At 40.5% G+C, this 21,866-nt stretch overlaps 1 pseudogene; it reads right to left on the bottom strand.

The window, feature by feature from the left end:
• Positions 1–1,251: 1,251 nt before the first annotated feature.
• LOC122404190 lies at positions 1,252–19,659 on the bottom strand (annotated as a pseudogene).
• Positions 19,660–21,866: the final 2,207 nt, after the last annotated feature.

Here is a 21,866-nt window from a genome sequence, read left to right as displayed (position 1 = left end):
CCAATACTTGAATTTATTTACAAATATATACATATGTGTTAACAGTTTTTCAATGTTCTTGGTTCATTTCTAATCCTTAGTTCGATTCTAATTTGCAACGGTTCTTGAGGTGTTCTAACTTGTAAAGTCTTATGCCCCGCGATTTTATACCTATTCCAAAATAGGTGGAGATTCGGTGTCGCCAATAAAACACCTGCCCATCCCTCCTGGACCAGTCCTCAGACATTCGAAATCAAACAAACTGTGGGTGGTGCAGGGGTGGGCGTCCGCGGTCCCAAGACGTAGGTATGGTCCCAAAATACGGTGCTCAACAGCTTAATAGTACGGCAACTTGCTTTGTACCCATAAGGTACTTGTCAAATTGTTAATTAATTAATTTAAACTAATATTAACTAAATAAGGAGTCCGCTAATAAGTGTTGAAATTCCCAACAATATTACTATCTTGAAACTTCAATATGTAATAAATGAATCAGTTATACATTATTTGCTTGACAGTTACGCCTATAAACGATTGTTGGCCCAACGCGATTATGAATCGAGGCGAAACACCCACGTACCAAATCCCATTTTCACAATTCATGATTTTTTCATTTAAGAAACTTTTTTCTATGATTATTAACGAATTTCGAATTTTATCTGGTTTCTTTCTGTAATCTGAACTTCCTCTGTATTGCATCGCTGAATTCGGACGATTTCGAAACAAATTAACCATCGTTACGGATCTACATATTTTGCATTATTCCCAGAATTAAATTTTAAACGTAATCAACTAGATCAAAGTATCATTCATGAGATTCTCGATAAAATCTCAATTTTATCACTCGTCATGTTTTGTAATGATGCCATATTCAGTATATTAACGTGTTAATATAGTCTGCAATTACGGTAAACACTCGGATTGTCACATTGATAATTATACGGGTCAATAATTGTCTGAAATAATTACAAAATTAAACTTAAATATCACTGGAAAATATGGCTTCCCTTGTGTAAGAATGACAAATAACTTCCTTTTATTAAATAATATATACTTTGGATATTTTTGAATAATAAAAAAAGGATACATTGAACATTGTATGTATGTAGATATACCTTTGTTTCATAATTAATTTACTCCCTCTATATTTTCTCGACTTCCTGATTTTGAATTATAATTAATGTTTAATGACAAACACATTAACGAAATAGTAATTAAAATAGTTCTATATTTTTTAAATAACACATGTTCTTTTATTTTACAATTTAGGAAATACGATGTAACAAAAACTGTACATAAAATAGTTAATGCAGACACACATACCTACGTTATATTCAAGTAACGAACGTACAGATTAGTGGCAACATCTGTTAGCATTGTAGCAAACAGATTCACATAATCAACAGTACACAGATATTCCAAATAACATGTGTACGCATAATTAGAAAAATAAAATTAAGTTTAAATAATTTATCATTTAGAACACAAGATTAAAATGTTGTTTACACTAATCGTTAATATGCCAAAGGACAAAACGACCAGGCAAAAGTTATGAAACGTACAAATGTCCATAGAAGTAATAAGGAGACTGTTCGCGCCCGAATTGTTTTAGGTCGGATTGGAGTGATGCGATGTCGTCGTGTTGGAGAGGTTTCAAATGGTTTATTTTTAATAATCACAAAGTGGACTGTATGAATGTTTTCAAGCGCGTTGAACTGTGGGAGGAACTGTTTCCCCCGCGCTTACTTTATCAAAATGCGTTCAACTCAAGTAAAACTGCTGTACTGTTACAGACTTGTTAGTTAGACTTGTTAGACGTAGTCGGTTAACGACTGAACCGAGAATTGAAACCTGGTTTGTCGGTTGACGACTGAAACTAGAATGAACCTGGTTTGTCGGTTGACGACTGAAACTAGAATGAACAATGTGTCCGGAGTCCGTTTCCTCCTCAGCTTAGATCCCCTCCAAGAGGTACACTTGGGGGTGTTTTGCAAATTCCTCTGTGGAATCGTGAGTCGATTGATTGGCCATCGACTTGGGAGAGGAGGACCCATTTTCCTGCCCCAGTTTGGCAGCAAGCTCCTCCTTCACCTCGGTGGTGGAGGAAAGTCCCAGGCCACGCTGGCGAGGGTGGCCGAGGTCTCCTCCCCAAGTCGACGGCCGCGTTAATTTATCGAGGAAGAAACGGAACTCCGGATTATCCACGCAACAAGGGGTTGCGTCTGGTCTACGTCTGCTTTTATGGCTATATTGTTCCGCGTGTCGGCGGTGGCCGTTGTCGTCGGTGCCTACATTTGGCCTCGACGACCGTACCACCCGCGGAACAATATAGCCCTTCGCTGGTCAACTCGAGTGTCGCGTTTCTTTCGTTTTCCAAAAATGCTATTCTTTTACATTGACAATTGCCAGATGCGAGAGACTCGAAGACGTTTGCAACGTAGTACCGATCCCGCATCTGGCAACATAAAGGACCGGAAACAACTCGAGTTGGCCAGCGGAATGAGCGAGCTTTCGTTTACCGAACAGAGACTAATATTATTAGTGAGTAATGTGCTATAAATAACCTAAAATACAAAAAAATTACATTCTATAACACTGAATATTATTAAGTTCATTATTAATAATATTTTAAAAAGAAACGTACTTTCTAGCCTTCTTCATTGCTTCATCTAAAGTTTCAAATGGATCATTTAACATGTATAAACGAATATCTCTTACATGATAATAGAAATAGTCGTGCCAGGTGAAACATGCTACATTAAGTCTGAAGATTTGTTGGTCAACAGAATTCAATTTTTCCCAAAGCTTCACAACATTTTCATTCCTTAAATGCCATTCGCCTGTTGAGAAGTAATGTATCACGTTGCTAAATTTATGTATTTTTTTATATATATTCAAGAACCTAAAAAGTGTATTACATAAGAGTATATTAATCATTATTAATGGTTTATGCTATTATTCATACATTTGATTAATTGTAATCTGTTATACAGGGTGTCCCACATAACAGTTTTTACAATTTTTCAAGTACTTGCGATAATCTGACAAAAAAATATTTTAGACAAAAGCATCTGTTTTCGATTGGCTATACATTGCAATAAAAAAAAGTTCGAAATTTGTTTCCTTTGTTATTGTCGGGGCTATCTTCATTTTTTCAAATGGCACTTTGTATTTTTGACTTAACAGTATTGTAGCCCGTATCAAAATGAAATCAACGGCCTAATACATCATGACCTTCGCATGATCTTGAAGGCAAAGAAATGAGAATTTCATTAAGAAATGACATTCTACTTGAAGGAGTGATAAGAACTTGTGTCTATTATTAAGACTTGAAATTACATTCAATTCAGGAACTTGATTAATTTAACAAATATAATAATTTCGTGAGAAATTCACATCAAATGTACGAATATTCATGTTCTTGTAGACACAATTATGCTCCACATAGTAAGTTTGCATTGGTTGCTCTTATGATACTGTCGTAGCAAAGTTCTTTACATGCTGTACACATTCGCTGCTTTAAGTGTTCTTTATTTTCTATTGGAACAGCATAAATTATCGATTAGAAATGACCCTATACGAACAAATCAACTGGTATCAAATTAGGTGATTGTGGTGACCAAGTAATAGGGCCATAAGTGCCTAATCAATAATGATCTCCAAACGTTGAGTTTAGGTAATTACGAACGATTTGCGCATTATGAGATGGGCAACCGTATTGCTGGAAATACATATGCTACTGAATATCTTCAGGAAGCCCTTGCATCAATCTTTGAATTGTCGACAATTCGTAATAGCAACCAATTCAAACTTACTAAGTAAAGTGGAATTGTGGCTACAAAAACATGGACTTCAATTCGAAAATTTGATGCGACTTTCTCACGAAATCGTTTGTGTTAATTTAGTCAAGATTCCTGAATTGAATGTAATTTCGAGTCTTAATAATAAACACAAGTTCTTATCACTCCCTCAAGCAGATTGTCATTTTTTGCTGAAATTTTAATTCCTTTGCCTTCAAGGTCATCCGAAGGTCATGTTGTACTAGGTCGTTGATTTCGACTTGATACGGTCTACAATACTGTTAAGTCAAAAATATAAAGTGCCATTTAAAAAAATGAAGATGGCCCTGACAATAATAAAAAAAAATTCGAACGTTTTTTTTATTGCAATGTATAGCCAATCGAAAACAGATTAGCTTTTGTCTAAAATATTTTTTATCAGATTAGCGCGAGTACACTCGGTATATGCATTATACTTCATATATTAAATACATACTGAGGTTTTCGACCCATGAGGTATGCCAACATATCAACAATTGCTGCTGGTACTATGTGGAAGAAAAAACTATACAGTTGATACACAATGAAATATCGTGTCATTATTAACATATAATACCAAACAATTTTTACACTAAGTACTGCAAAACCATACTTTTCATTCCATTTCATAAATTCTATCCAAGAAATTGGATTCTGACATGATGATACAGAATTATAAATAGGTATTCTTTCCTCATCAGATATATTGGAATCATTTCATTTTATCGAAGATTTTCTATAGAGTATAAGAATTACCATTAGGATTATGCTTTAGACATATTTACTTTAACTGTAATTTTGTCTACCACTTTCAATTTGTCCTCATCTATAGTTTATGTTCATAATAATAGTCGTATCGTCATCTTTTTATTCTTTTCTATTTACAGCAGAACAATATTAGTTCATGCTTTTATTATATATAATCGTAAGTAACTAAACAAATTAGATTTTCAGTCCCAGTTTTAAAGTGATAATGCAATTAAAGACTTACCTATTGGCAATATCCCAAGCAGCACAGATGACATTAGAGATTACATAATCTGCTGGTATAATTTCTGCTATATTTTCTGCTACACAATGTAGTGTATGCATCAAACCTACAATAGATCCCATAGCTACACCCGTTGCTCCATACAGATTATTTGTCCATCCTGAAAGTGGCTCTTCGCTTGTTGATATCATGATAGAAGGTCGAACAATACATACTGGGAGATTATTGCTGTACTTTAATACAATACTTTCTCCAAGTGCTTTAGAAAATACATATGTATTGGGCCATTTATCAAGTATACTACAATAATGGAAAATTTATAATTAATCATCGTTACCTCTACTGTAACTTTCTTATTTGCAGAATTAATTTTTAATCCATTTTGAATTAATACTTATACTGGAGTAATTTTCTCCAGTTTATCATCATCCAGAACATCCAACAATGTTAATATCTTATCACCATCGATGGGAACTTTGTAATGTATTTCATCGATAGATTTAAGTATACAATGTGAGAATGCAGTTGACACGTGTACAAACGCCTGCAAAATGATTTATAAATTCAGTTTATGTAATTCAAATTCTAAGTAATATTATTTCAACTGTTAATAGTTATTTATATTTTTTATTTAATATTTAAACGTGTGAAACGTACCTTTAAATTTGGCAATTCTTTTGCAAATAATAACATATATTTTGTACTTTTCACGTTGGTATTCATCGCTACACGAAATATTTCGTCAAATCGAACAGTTGCGGCAGCATGAAAAATAATATTTGTATTCATCAGAATCTTTTTACTTTCCGGTGATAAACCAAAATCTTGTTGTGCCGCATCACCTTCTAACATTATCACTTTATTGAGAAAGTTTGGCTGTTCACGTCTCAATCTACTGAATTCCTGATTACAATGACATATCAATTATTATTATTCAACTATGTATACAGGGTGTCCCGTAAATAGTGTATGAACCTGAAATGGGGGGTAGGTGAGACGATTCTAAACAACAATTTCCTTTGCAAAAATGTCGGATGGGGCTTCGTTTTTGAATTATTAACGAAAAACACTGACCAATCACGGCGGTCGCCTTCCGCGCGCTCCGAGGGCCGTCCGACCTCGGAGAGCCACCGCGCCGGGTAGGTAGCAAGATGCGCGTTGAAGATACATCGAGGAACGAATACAAATAATTAAAAATACTGCCACTGCAATTGTTACCGAATTCGTTAATAACTACGTAATTAGTACGTAAATTACTAAATCGAATTTCTTAATTATTTGTATTTGCTGTTTCCGAGAAAGAAGGATTAAAATCTCGGAATTTTTAGGAAAGTAACCCTTCGCAACCGAGTGACGCTTCTCGCCAGAGTGTTTTAAAATTAAAATAAAAATTATTATCAGAAAATTAAAAAAAATACGGCAAGAACCACATTTGTAACCGTTTGTTATTAAAAACTGTACTGAAAAAGCAGACTGGATTTCCGCGTACCGAAACATTCCTCGAATGCAAAGGGTTAATAGAGAAATAATTGAAATTCGACTTACCCATTCATCTGCAAGTTGACCTACTGCGCTGACAATAGGGCCCGGCCAATGCACCGCTGTCGATCATGGCAAGGTCGAAGACCCCAACGAAAATCAGCTGATGGGACGGCTCGATTGCTGTACCTGCTTCTCACCCCGAAAAAACTGCACAGCACGGTCACTAACACTTTTCACTTTCGCATACCGATGCGTTCCGTTGCACCCTTCTTCGATTGTTGCTCCTTCCTGGGTTGATAACGGTGCCTGGATGTTGCTCCCTCCTGAATTGTTACTCCTTCCTGAATGGTTGTTGCTCCCTGAATTGTTGCTCCTTCCTGGATTGTTGCTTCTTCGAACCTTGCTCCCTTCAGGATTGTTGTTCCTTTTCGCTGGGATAATGGGCGCGATACGTGCGGGCAGCTTTCTCCGCGTTCCCCTTGGAGTCCGCGAAAACGAAGAAAGAACGATAATACTCTGCGTTTACGCGTTTCATCGCGTGCGTCCGCTTCTGTTCAGAAACGCGTAGGTTCTGGGAAAAATTTTGACTGACAAATTGCATTTCCTTCCCCGAAAAAGTTCCAGGTAAGGCAACCCATTGTCGCGCGATTCGGAGTTACCTGCGATCGACGAACGTGCAGACCATGTTTGCCGCAAATGTTTGCTGCTAAACCGTACGGTCGGCTCTTCTAATAGAATTTTTAAGATTCACCGTGAATATTTTTTACATATATCATTACATCTATATTACATACAATTCCGTGAAAATTTTCTTTAAATCGTTCTTGTGAATTTTTCCCCTTTTTCGGCCTTACTATCATGTATATTGTCGCAACATCTGGACAGGATCTGTAAATATGCATAAAATGAAATAAAATGATAATGAAGGACGATGAAAATAAGAATGGAAAGTCTCAATGCTACGAATACTATAAAAATTTCATTAATTATGCACATGTTATTCTTGAAATCAATTGATTTGTCATTTCATAATTAATGGATCGATTTCGTTTATGCTTGAATTATTCTTAAAACGATTTTAATATAGAATTTGAGATAAAAGTTTTCTCACTGAGGGGGCTGGGGAGACAAATAACAAACCCCTCACTCTACCCCACAATTATTAATGTTTATTCGCGAGTGTGGGGTGCAGCCACATGTAGGTTAAAGTTACGATGATACTACGTGTTTCGGTTCGAGGTTGATTTCGTACCTCGCGATTGCGTCGCGATATCCCGCACGGTGGAGCCCGTCTTCGAAGTCGTAAATTTCGAAGCTACCTTTGCTCGCGGTAAACGGTCCGTCGCGTCGCGTTGCTTCAAGGAATTAACCCGGAAACAATGATTCTAAGGTTAATGCAGCACGAATGTTGCTGCTGAATGACGTTGAACTGATGTAAGAATGTTCTCGAAATAAAATCGTCGGTGTCGAATCAGAGTCGAACTGTACGTTAATCGACTCGCGGTTGCGATGGAAGTCTTTTTGCTGTTAACTGTTCGGTGATCGAAGAACGAGTGCTCGAAGTGTCCGGAGCCCGTTTCCTCCTCGGCTCGAACCCCCTCCGACTCGCGATTTCGGGGGTTTGTCTTTCAATTCGCGTTAATTTTCCCGTTTATCGATTGGCCATCGACTTGGGGGAGGAGGATCGATTTTCCTGCCCCGTTGGGCAGGAAACTCCTCCCTCACCCGATCGTGGTGGAGGCAAGGCCCAGGTCACCCTGGACGAGGGTGACCGAGGTTTTCTCCCCAAGTCGAAGGCCCCGTTAATTTTCCGAGGAAAAAAACGGAATTCCGGATTTCGCGTAGCTGCACGTGCGTTGCAGCCGTTTTATGGCTGTAGTGTTCCACGAGTTGGCGATGGTCGTTGTAGAGGACCGTGCCACCCGCGGAACAATACAGCCCTTCGTCGGTCAACTCGGGCCTTGCGCTTTCGAATAGTTAAAGTGCTTGAACGGTTTACGATTATTTTTGCCAGATGCGGAATATTCGAAGACTTTTTCGACAAAGTCATGTTTCCGCATCTGGCACCATAAACACGCGGAAAAACCCGAGCCGAACGGACGGAACACTACGTCTTTACCCGACTGGCCGTAACGCGTCTCTAACAGGATTCGGATAGAACGCGTCTAAAACGGACCTGAGCCAGCCCCTTTGCTAAAATCTCCCTTCATTATACATATACACTCCCGTCCATAAGTCACCGGACACTTACTCGTTTTCAGCAAAAGAATGATTAAAACACAGATACAACTCTCTAGCTTGATTTTATTGTTAATCTTGTAATATTTAGGTATTTTACGATAAAGAAGTAGTGGAGAAATGTCAAATATCTTACCGAAATGTCTTATATTTTCTTTTCGTCAATATATCCGCCGCGTGCGGCTATCACTGCTTGGACTAGTCGTGGCATCCTGTCGAGTAATTTTTTTAATTTTTCTGGATTTATTGTTGTCCAACTTTTTTGTAATAGTTCCCATAAATGCTTTTTTGATTTTGGACACACTTTGCGTACGTTTCTGTCTATTTCTTCCCATAATTTCTCTATTGGATTAAGATCGGGTGATTGCGGAGGCCATACCATAATTTTCAATTCATGATTATTTTCTAGGTCTTTTAAATAATTTGCACAAATTTTTGCGGTGTGTTTGGGATCATTGTCCTGCATAAATATAAAGTTTCGTCCTATTAAGCGTTTTCCAGACGGCACTGCATGGTCATGTAAAATTTGCAAATATTGTTCTTTCTTTAATATTCCCTCGATTTGCACTAAATCGCCAGTTTGATTTGCCCCAAAACAACCCCATACCATTACAGACTGACCCCCATGCTTAACGGTTGGTACAATACAATCGGGAATTAATTTTTCACTTTGTTTCCTACGCACATGGATTCGTCGTTTTGTACCAAACACCTCAAACTTCGACTCATCGGTCCACAACACCTTTTCCCAATCTTCAGCAGTGTAATCTTTATGTAATTTTGCCCACTGCAGCCTTTTTCTCTTATTTTGAGTCCTTAATAACGGTTTTTTAACTGCAACACACCCGCGAAGCCCTGCTTGCAAAAGACGCCGCTTAACTGTTGTCGTACCAATTGGATCCTCTCGATCTTTGTTAACTTCTGCCGCAATTTCTGTTGATGTCATCCTCCTGTTTCGTTTACTTAACGTTTGTATATAGCGGTCTTCATTTTCTGTTGTTTTTTTGGGCCGTCCAGTTCGTTTTTTATATTCAAAAGTATTAGTCTCTGTTAATTTTTTCACTGTATCATGCACTGTTGATTTCGGAATTTTAGTTTTTATTGCAATTTCCCGCACAGAATAGCCTTCTTTAGCAAGAGTAATAATACTCGAACGCTTTTGAATGGATAATTCTTTTCTAGAACTGCTCATACTGATCACATGCACTGTCAAACTTGAAATGAAGAAGAAACAGCGACTTCGCCTTCGCAGCTCCATGCTTATCTCTGTTTAGTCTAGAACTCCTCTCAAAGTGTTTATAAACTCTTTACAATGTTCCCAATATAGTCCTTTGATGGTTTTGAACGTCCAAAGCGAACAATTTATCCCAACATGTACCGAATGGAAATGTAACGAAATAAGTGTTTATGCATGCAGTTCCTTTTTTAAACTTTATTTAAATAACTAATATTTATTTCTATTTTTATATACCGAAATTATCGTAAAATACCTAAATATTACAAGATTAACAATAAAATCAAGCTAGAGAGTTATATCTGTGTTTTAATCATTCTTTTGTTGAAAACGAGTAAGTGTCCGGTGACTTATGGACGGGAGTGTACATTTCCTTAACCTAATAGTAAAGGGAGAGAAAAAGAGACAGGACAAAAAGACGGAAAAACGAAACTGGAAAATACTTAGCGTAGTGAAAGAGATTAATAAAACTCAAGAGGCTCGCCGGGTCTGGATCGGGGTGGTCCGAGGCCCAGGCGAAACCTTAAAGGAAAACGGGCGCCTCGCACGGCTCTGGTCGCCAAGTGTTTCACAGGACGACCAAGCTTGCATGAGACCCTGGGAAAATGGAAAAATAGAAAGCTTAAAACTATCCTTACATTCAATTCCCATTCATACCCTGGCAAGGGCGTAGTGGCTATACAATGGCCGCTACAGTCATTAATTGATATGTGCCATGAATTTGATTGAAGAGAGCTGCAGAACAATTTTAAAGTCTTCTGAAAGTTAAAAAAACTTTTAATGTACTGTACAATGTTAATACTTAAAAAAAACGTTTTTACAAAACTTAGCAATAATTACTATATTGTCCAAAATACATTAGAAAAAACGAAATTAAAGAATATAGATGAACACCAAAGTTATTTACTTTTAAAAATGAAGTATGAAATCACAGTACAAACATAAAACCTCATTTTATAAATACCTGTAAAAGAAATTCATAAAAAGAGTAACGGTACTATTAATGGAACTTGTATATTATATTATGACATAAAAGTTTTTATCTTCAGAAAGAATGTATATTTCAATAAAGTAAAGCTAGATTGCCAAAATCGCCCACTGTGCGGCGGTGAGAATTCGGGCGGGAATGTGGAATTGTTCCCGGCCGAAGCAGAGCATCACCTCTTCTTCGCTGTTGCTTTGCGGTGCTGCCGGGGTGGTCTCCCCAAGCCGCAAGATCCTCCCGAATCGCTCGTCGATTTCGGGGTCACCCGAAAGCGACACGGCGGTTTCTTCCGCGCACGACGTGGTAGCTTCCGAACTTGCGTCGCTCATCGTAGTATCTTTTGAACTGAACGATTTTCGGCTCCGCGGCGTGTCGGGGGCGCTCGTATTCCCAGGTGCGCCCTACCAATAACCCAACTCAGATTGGTGGATTCGTAACCCCCACTAATCCGTTTGAACTTCAAGTGACAACGGTCAGGTGAAAATCAACGTCGTTTGTTTCTAGAAACGATCGTTTCTCACCTTCCGATCACTTTCAGCCGTTGGATGTTATGGTTTTTATGTGACCTAGTCGGCGTCGCTAACCGTCGCCGACTCGGTATCTTCCACAGGCAGCTTACACAACCGCGTTATAGGTCGCGTAAAAATGGATTTTGCCGTGCGTATTTTAACCACACGTGCATTTCCATCCCTGCCGGTGAATACCTCCTCTACTCGCCCCATTTCCCATTGATTCGGGGGCAGGAGAGGGTTTTGCACCAAAACTAAGTCGTTTAGTTTTAATGTTTTTTGGGCTGTACGCCACTTGTAACGATTCTGGAGGTGCGTGAGATAATCACGTGTCCAATGCCTCCAGATTTGTTCATGGAATTTTTGAATCGCCCTCCAACGTGTCAAACGAGAGAGTTTTTCAATTTCCACGGATTGCGTCGGAAGCGCGTTCAGCGGACTTCCTACTAAGAAGTGTCCCGGTGTGAGCGGCGCATAATCGTCCGGGCTATCACTCAAAGCGGCAATCGGTCGCGAGTTTAAACTTGCTTCGATTTTACAGAGCAACGTCTGTAATTCTTCGCTTGTGGGAGTGAATTCGCCCAGCGTCCGCTTAAGGTGAAATTTCACCGATTTCACGCCGGCTTCTTGCATGCCACCGAAGTGCGGTGCACTCGGTGGGTTAAATTTCCATTTAATTCCTTTCTGACTGCATTTATTACGCATTTCTGGCGTGTTGTACACAGCCTCGAAATTTTCACGTAATTCTCGATCTGCACCGACAAAGTTCGTTCCATTGTCACTGAAAATGCAGGACGGAACTCCCCTTCGTGCAATAAATCGATCTAACGCCGCCAAAAAGGCACTCGTCGTATAATCGTGGACGAGTTCGATATGGATAGCCCGTGTCGCGTAACAGACAAAAACTGCTATATACGCTTTGTGGGCGGTTTTCCCTCGACCGGCGGAGTCGCGGACACGAAAAGGTCCAGCATAATCCACTCCGCAGTTCGAAAATGCTCTCGCCTCGCGGCAACGCTCCGGTATTAAATCCTGCATGATTTGCGTGGGAGTTTTTGCCCTCCATCTAACGCATCGCATGCATCCGTGGATTACCGTTCGCGCTGCATTTCGACAGCCGAGAATCCAAAATTTTTGTCGCACCGTATACATGGTTAACTGCAATCCCCCGTGCAACGTATCAACGTGGCACTGCCGAATTATCATCGTGGAAACGTGATGTTTCGGCAAAATTATGGGATGCTTGGTTTCCCATGGCAGTGCTGTATTTTCCAGTCTGCCCCCGACTCTCAAGACATCTTTATCGTCGAGAAAGGGGTTCAAACTTTTCAGCATTGATTTTGCTGGAATTTTCCGGTGATTTTTTAAACACCGGTACTCCTTTGCAAAATGCGTGCGCTGGATGTAGCGGACAATTCTTTCGCTTGCGAGCTGCATCTCAGACGCCTCAACGAACTTCGCATCGTACGACCTTCGCTCCCCTTGCATCGGTCTCCTTAATCTGAGACAGTATGCGGTTACACGAAGTAGCTTGTTCCAGGTCGAGAATCGAAATACAAGTTCCCATTCTTTCTCCGGAATTGCTACGTGGGCGTGCACTTTGCGCTTCCCTTCTTCGGTCTCGATGGACGAAGGTGTTTTCGGCCAACAATCTTTCGATTCTGTTAGCCAACTTGGTCCAGAAATCCACAGCTTAGATTGAAGGAGTTCCGCAGCTTCCACTCCACGCGAATTCAGATCCGCGGGATTGAAGCGGGTGGGAACGTGCCTCCATTCAGTATTCGGGAGTAACGTTTGGACCCTTGACACACGGTTGGCTATTAAAACCTTCCATGTGGAGGCGTGCTTTCTCAACCATGCTAGTGCGATCGTGGAATCTGTCCAGCAGATTATTTGGTCGACCTTCAGTGAAAGTGACCTTTCCACGTGCACAATGAGCTCGGCGAGGAGCACGGCGCCGTTCAATTCTAATACAGGAATTGACTGCGTTTTAATCGGAGCCACCCGCGTTTTTGCCATTATCAATGTCGAGGAGGTGACATTGCTCATCGCTGTCACACGTAAATATGTGACCGCTGAGTAGGCCGCGAGCGAAGCGTCACAAAATCCATGAATTTCCACGGACATTGTGTCGGCTCCGTAATTAATCCATCTGGGGATTTTTAACTCGTTTAAGCTGCTCCAATCCACGCAAAACGTATTCCACGTATTGAGCGTATTCGCTGAGATTTGATCGTCCCACTGGATTTTCTCCAGCCATTGGGATTGCATCAAAATCTTTGCGCGAATCACGACTGGTGATAACCAGCCGAGCGGATCGAACAACTTAGCAATCTCCGAAAACAAATTTCGTTTTGTCATCGGCACGGCAGACGGCTGAAACCGCTGCAGATTGAAGTAAAAATAATCGCCGGACGGTATCCAGCGTAAACCCAAAACCTTTAATTCGCTGTCATCGAATAAGGTAAGGTCGACGGCGTGGGAGTGAGCGCTTTGGGGAATATTTCGCAGTAATAACGGCGAATTACCTGCCCATTTACGCAGCTTAAACCCACCTCGTTGTAAGAGTTCGCAAACTTGATTGCGAATTTTCTCTAACAACGACGTATCGGGTGCTCCCATAAAAACGTCGTCTACGTATATGTCCCGCTCGAGTATCGGGGCGGCAAGGGGGTACCTGTGCCCGTCCTGATTTTTCAGCTCGAGAAGGGTTCGCATCGACAAGTATGGTGCACACGCCGTACCGTACGTTACGGTATTTAATTCGAACGCATTCAGCTGTTCGGTTTCGGGCGTGCGCCATAGGATGCACTGATAACGACGATCCTGTGGGGCGACGAGAATCTGTCGGAACATTTTCTCTATGTCGGCCACCAACACGTATTCATACAGACGCCATCGGGTCAAGACTGACGTGATGTCGTTCTGCAATTTTGGACCTACGTGTAGGATGTCATTTAACGAGCGACCGCCTGCAGTTCGGCTTGTCGCGTTAAATACGACTCTTAATTTTGTCGTTGCACTTTCTGTGCGTACGACCGCTCGATGTGGAATGTAGAGTCTGGTCTCGTCAATGGGCTCTATTCGAGTCATATGACCCAGCTCCTCATATTCCGTGAGAAACGATGTGTATTCTCGTACGAGGGTCTGATCTGCGTCCAATTTTTTCCTCAATCTCCCGAGAGCGGAGAGAGCGATGCGATAGGAATTTCCTAGCGCTTCGTCCGGTCTCGGGTGAGTAAAAGGTAATCGGACGACAAATCGTCCAGTCGCATCACGAGCGACGGTTTTTTGGAAGTGCGTTTCACACTCCTCCTCCGCCTTGGTGCGTACCGAGGTCGAAGGGAGTTCTTCGACTTCCCAAAACTTTCGAATCGCCGTGTCCAGCGACTCGAGGACGTTGCAGTGCAATGTCCGCAAAGTTTTGTTAATTTTGCCCTTTGCATTTGTCGGGCCGGACAGAATCCAGCCAAATGCAGTTTCTTGGGCCACTGGACCCGTACTGCTTATTCGACGGAAACCCGGTCGAATAATTTGCGCGTACAAGTCCGCGCCGATCAACACTTCAATCGGTTGACCGGAAGCAGGGTCGGGATCTGCGAGCGGTAGGTCCTTTAGCGCGTCGCATTTGAGCGCACTTGCCAACGGCGAGACGTAGCTCGTGATTTTTTGCACGATATACGCTTTCGTCTTGACCGTCGGCTCGGTACCTTCTACCGTTCCCAAATTCATCTCGACGCTGAATTTAATTGTCTGGGTTTTGCCGCCCCCCAAGCCAGTCACTGTGGCTGGGGTTTTCCTCCGCAAGAATTTGAGGTCATTCGTCAAATTCGCGGAGATGAAGGACGACTCAGAACCCTGATCTATCAGTGCGCGTACGATTCGCGACGCACCGTTTATTCCGTACACACGTACGTTCGCCGTGGCTAACAACACAGCCGTCGGTACGTCTGCACCTATCGCGGTACAGTGTGACGTACTAGGCTGTGACGTCGTTGCCCGTGACGTCGTGGTACGAGCAGCTCGTTCGGCTTGCTGCGGCCGGCTTGGTGGGGCCGTAGACCGCTTTTTCTGGCGTTTGTCTTGCGAAGCCATTGTCGCGGGTTTGCGACTTTCGGTTTCGCTCCGAAAGGACTCGAAATGCAGCAGAGAATGATGTCTGCCATTGCATTTCGTACATGCCTCTTCGGAAAGACAACGCGCGTTCCCATGCTGAGGTGACAAGCAGAGAATGCACCGCTGGCTATCTTTTATAAATTGATAGCGGCGGTTCGGCGTCAAATTACGGAATGCACCACATTGGGTCATTCTGTGTTCGAGGCCGCAAAATCCGCAAGTCACGCTTTTTCCAGCGGGGCTTTCTAGAACGGAGTTGTGACTCCGTATTTTGTGCTTTTGTGGGTGTTCGGTCGCAGGCTTGCTCGGACCATCGTCTAACATGGTCAGAGCCCGTGCATGCCCCTCCAGGAATTCTATCAACTCGGTGTGCGAGGGATAGTTCGGGGAGAGACGCTGCGACCTTTCCCACTCAGCTTTAAGAGACCCTTCCAAGTGGCTTCGAATGCTGTGGGCCAGCAGCCAATTTCGCTGCTCTAAAATTGTGCCCTGCTTTTCGAGCGCCGCGAGGGCCTGTTTGAAAACGACGACGACCTGGTTTAGGCTATCCAGATCATCTCTTTTGATCGTTTTCAATTTTGTCAATTGACTTAGCAATTTGGCAGTCACGATACGTGGTATCCCGAATTGTTCTTTCAGGGTTTTCCACGCCACCGTGAAATTATCATCGATAACTTCGAGGTGCGCGATCGCCGCCAACGCTTTGTCCTCCAGACAGGCGTTCAGATACTGCAATCTGTGCACATCTGACAGCCTCGGATTATTTATTATTCCGGAGGTGAAAAGATCCTCGAAATGTCTCCATTTTCGTGGATCACCTCCGAACTTGGGAAGGCGTTGTTTTGGGAGTTCGATTGCGACATCATGTGAGCTGACCGACGTTGTTGCCGCTTTTGATTCAGCGGCCAGTCTGGTCAGCTCCGTGGCAACGTACTCCTGAAACTCCATAAACTCTTCCTCCTTAGCTTCTACGCCCCCTTTTGCAAGGAAGTCGCACGTGTTGCGCTTCGCAGGGGCATATTTTCTCCGAAGAGCCAAGTACTGCTGTATAGCCTCCTTGTACTGTTCGGTTACGGTGGCGAGCCTTGTTTTGAGGATCTCCTCAGTGAACTGGGCTCGACCACGTTTCTTTAAATAAGAGATCGCCTTTGTCATTAAGTCGAACCGGGTGATTAGGTCGTCGAGATCGACATCGAACTCGCTTCGACCTTCAGCCTTAGACACAGACATGCTGATCTCTAATTCGAGGATTGGGTAATCGACTCGAAATTAAGCGTCTCGTAAGCAGCGACTTACGTGAACGCACTTGCAACTCTTTCCTGTTCTTTCAACCTCAATCCGGCTCGAAGGACCGTTTGTTAGAATCTAAGGGTTCTAACCGGGGTCCGGATGAGGGAAAGTTCAGGGAAAGTTAAGTTGACACAATTTATTTGTATTTTCGCTTGTCGCGCAGCGACAAGCCTTTTATTTTATAAAGTAATAAAAAAAAATAAAAAATACAAAAATAAAAAAATAAAAATTGAAAATAAATATATTTTTCTTGTCGGGCCGGGTTGCCCTATTGGCGTTGCCCTGGCTGCGGTACTGGCCCTTGATTCCTGTAACAAAGGATCGACCAGAATTAAATACGTGATTGCACGTATCGTAAACACGCTCGTCAGCTGTTCGCCTCGCTCTCCTCGCGACTATCGTCGCGCTTGGAGGGGGGAGATCAGCTGTCGTTAAGCGTAAACAAGTGGACTGTATTTTATTGTTGCTCGCGAATCGTTATTAATTAAAACGATCGACGAGACTTTCGCCCTGAACAGCGGAGAATTGACTCGTAACTGTCGGAGGCTCTGTGTCGCCACGGACGGGTCACCAAATGGAGGTCGTAAAGCTCCAAGTGTGTGGATCCCGTGAGCACGCTCACCGCGCAGATCGACGTAGGTACGTCGTGCAAGGGAATTTCTTACAACGCTTTATAACTACTACACAGCGACCGATTATTTCGGGGACTGTGCAGTAAACGAATTTACAGTAGGAAATCCCAAGCAGGTCCACCCTCACTATAAAGCCTACCCGGCGACCGTTTGTACGGGGACCGTATGTGGTAGGCGGCGTGAAGAGTGGGAGGCGCTTTGAACCCGAACTCCGCCGGTGGGTGTAGGGTCGACTCGTACACCAACGGGGTTTTCGGATAGGGTTCGCAGTGACCTTTGCACGGAGAGCTCTCCACGAGGCGGTACCGAACTATCGGTAGGACCTTTGGGAGGCTCCAAAGCCGTATAGCTTTAAAGGGATTCTAGGTGCGTGCACCCTGAGTCCCTTACGTCGCGGTCGCGGCAACGACTGCAACGTACAATCAACTTCTCGCGTCCGCGGTCACGTCACGCGCTGCGTGCACTAGACCACTTCCTTCGCTTAAAGAGATTGTTCTTTTTTGAAATCTCAAATCGCAGCAACGATGAGAATTCTTTACAGAGTCCAAAATTTATTTCTTGCCGAGAAGCGTTTTGCTTGCTCGGCGGAGCGCGTACTTTGAGGAGCGAGATCGTCTGGGATCCGCTCCCGTTGGCAGTCGGCTCGTGAATAATTTCCAAAATCGTCGAGCATCGACAGACGAAGACTCGGTCGCGCCTCGTCGTCGCGACGTGGCGCTGTCGAATCTGATTGTCGATCTCTTTTCAATAAACGATACGGTTCTCTCTCTCGATGCTGACGTCACTATGCCGTTTAAATGGCGTTTGAAGCGAATCTTCGCGTGAGGTCAGCGTACAAAACACGTAAACGGCCGCGGTTTTAAACTGTCTGTACGCCGAACGAACTCGGCGACAGCCTAACCTTCCGGAATGTCACGTACACAAACGGATACGGGACTCGCGGCCGAGAAATAATATTTCACGGACGAACGCGAATTTAAATAGTTTTCAACATATTCAAACAAATATTATTTCAACTGTTAATAGTTATTTATATTTTTTATTTAATATTTAAACGTGTGAAACGTACCTTTAAGTTAGGCAATTCTTTTGCAAACAATGACATATATTTTGTACTTTTCACGTTGGTATTCATCGTTATGCGATATATTTCGTCAAATCGAACACTTGCTGCAGCATGAAAAATAATATTTGTATTCATCAGAATGATTTTACTTTCCGGTGATAAACCAAAATCTTGTTGTGCCGCATCACCTTCTAACATTATCACTTTATTCAGAAAGTTTGGCTGTTCACGTCTCAATCTACTGAATTCCTGATTACAATGACATATCAATTATTACTGTTCAACTATGTATATACATATATCATTACATCTATATTACATACAATTCCATGAAAATTTTCTTTAAATCGTTCTTGTGAATTTTTCTCCTTTTTCAGCCTTACTATCATGTATACTGTCGCAACATCTGGACAGGATCTGTAAATATGCATAAAATGAAATAAAATGATAATGAAGAACGATGAAATGAAGAATGGAAAGTCTCAATCCTAAAAATACTATAAAAATTTCATTAATTATTCACACGTTATTCTTGAAAGTAATTGAGTTGTCATTTCATAATTAATGGATCAATTTCATTTATGCTTGAACTATTCCTAAATTTACAATTTTGATATAGGACACGAGATAAAAGTTTTCTCACATTAAAAAAAAGTATATTTTGAGTTCTTTTTCCTCCCAGAAGATGTGGTTAGAGTATTAATTCAATTAAATTGCAAGTATAATAGTTTTAGCCTGTATAACGGATGTACCTTTTGACCTGTTCATAGAACGGAAAATTGATGCACGTTGCAAATCAATGATGGATATGACACATTAAAAAACATTCGATAATGCAATGATACTTTAAGAAAATGTTACGTCATTTTTCAAGCCGTCTCTACCTTATTTCATTACAATATGCTATTTTATTTAGACTCGTTATGAATAATTACTACAAAAATATAAACACGGAAAAAAATTTTCATTTTCTATCAGATATTAATTCTTATATATTCATGTACGATATTAAATGGTTTGGAAAATCGTAATAAACATCGAATGTATTAAAATCAGTAGAACTGTTCATATACAAGTTGATACAAAAAAATTACTAAATAATAACAAAATCATGTATATGTTATCGGAAGATTACCTTAATATTTTTTTGATAAGTAATTTACCCAGGAAACTTGTCCCTCCTGTTACCAAAATTTTGGTGTTAGCAAAGAATTTGGCAATTCACTTTGTTGTTTCTTTAAGTCTGATGGTTCGGACATATCCATCATATTATATAAATACGCATCACTTCCTTTAGATGTCATCTCGATGATATACCTGTTGTGTACGTAATATACGTAGTACAGTATAATAATTACTTAATATAAATCTGATGGTCACATAATCATTTAAATACGCGCTCTCCTTCACACGCTTAGTGAAAAACATTCAATCAGAACATTTATAAAAAATCTATCTTCAGGGGCCATTCTACCTTGTAGGCACGAAAAATACATGTTTCTTTGTGATTCTTTTTGCGGGCTATTAAAGAGCGATTAATTCCTTGTTTTGTAGATACATTTATTATATATTTAGCTATTTTGTTTTTTACGCTGTTTTTGTTGATGAACATACAACAGTTTTTACGAACGGCGTCTGACTGCGTATGTGATATCTTGCGAACAAGTTGTCCGAAATCCAAAAACCAACGATATTCTTAATGTAGATGAGTGTGGTTATGGCATGAACTAGGATCTTTTCAAAAAACAAAAAATGTCATAATGGCAGCTATTTTACGAAAAAATACTGAATATTTTCATATATTCTGTTGCTTTTTTGTTAATAAAAGAAAAAGTATTGACCAGTTATAAAGATACCGTATAAGTTTCATGTTGATATCTTGAATAGTATTTTTGTCATCACATACGCAGTGCCGAAAAATCTAGTATCGAGAAAAACAGCTTTAAAGTTGCACGTCCAGTTGTTATACCTGCGCGCGGTACGTTTCAGCAGGCTATAACTTCGTTAGTTTTTCAAATTTCAATTTAATATTTAATCAGAGCTAACGATTACAAAAGTATGAATTTGTGAAAGGAGGCTACTTCTTTTTCAATACAAAAAATATAAAGACAACTAAAAACAAATTAAAAACAAAATATATAAAGCATAAACTATTATATTAAGGAATATTACGGTTCATGAATTTTTTCAGAAACATAATCAGCTATTATTTTAACTGCATTCTGTTTATTATATCATAAATACTTGAATTTTTGTTAATAAAATAAATATTTCTATTTGTTTTTAGTTTAAATATGAAATATGCGTACACATATGAAAACTGAACGTATTTAAGTTTAAAAAATATTTAAAAAAGACAACATGCTATCAAATATCGATAATGAAAATGACAATTTTGATTTAGAATTTCCTACCGGTCCCGAACTAACAGCGATTGCAATTCTTCTGATGTGAATTCAACAACGGTTAAGTTTCAACTGCGAACTGTTCTGATCCCGTTTCAATACCTTCAAGACGATATTCATTTCCTCATGCACATATAAATGTTACCACCTCCATATGAAAATTAGTGTAACAATGAGTATAATAGTACGTGAAAACTTGATAAATGTACTCAAGAGTAGTTCCGTAAATGGTACTTTTTTATCCCCACCACTAGAGGGATCCCCCTTGAACCAATGAGGCGAAGTGTAACCGGAGACGTAGCGGCTTTTTTTAAATATCTTTATTACCTTCGTCACCTTCCTTTAAATGCCCCTGTCAGTGTGACCACACTACTGTACAGAAGAAAAGTTTTTTATTTTTTACTTTTTGTTAACAAAATTTTTAGTATTATGTGGAGGAACACGATATAAATCGGTTCATGTTTATTAGGTCATTAGATTGAATGAAAAATAAGGAATAAGAAACACTGCAATTTCATCCTTACCTTAATATGTTTAAGTTTTCATATGAAGAAGTAAGCTGGGCTAATTCTGCTTTTAAACAATTAGCTCTCATTAGATGGTATTTTAAACACAGCAACTTATATTTTATTTGTTCTTTCGGTGATTGTATGTTGTATTCGTTTTTATTATCATTGTTGTCAATTTCGTTGGCACTGTGATGCTCACTTTCGTTGTCATTGTCTGCGTCACTTTGTGTAACTTTTTCTTCTTCTGCACGGCACGTATTCAGAAAAATAATTGCTTATTTTTGTAAAAGGGTCTAGCCGAATAAGCATGGTAAAAGTACCCCCAAACCAAATTGAACGGGGTTAATACCACTCGATATGTGGTTCGAAAAAAACCCTTTTCACAGAGTTTCAACCCGGTATCTCTACTACAGGGGTAATTACGGGGTGAAAATCATTTTTTGGTTTATCCTTAGTATCTTCCGTTCTGCTCAATTAAAAATTATGAAAAAAATCATGGTTATTCTATCGACTGATGTACATATTCGAGAATTTTTTCAGAATTTTCGGATGCAAATTCGATTTATAAAAAATTCGAAAATATTTTTACCGGCGATTTTTTGTCGAAGCTAT

The sequence above is a fragment of the Colletes gigas genome, unplaced genomic scaffold (genome assembly GCF_013123115.1).
Source record: "Colletes gigas isolate AHSC1104 unplaced genomic scaffold, ASM1312311v1 Colletes_gigas_Sc00120, whole genome shotgun sequence".
Classification (NCBI taxonomy): Eukaryota; Metazoa; Arthropoda; class Insecta; order Hymenoptera; family Colletidae; genus Colletes; species Colletes gigas.
Note: the sequence above shows the minus strand (reverse complement) of the source record. Positions and strands in the feature narration are given on the sequence as shown.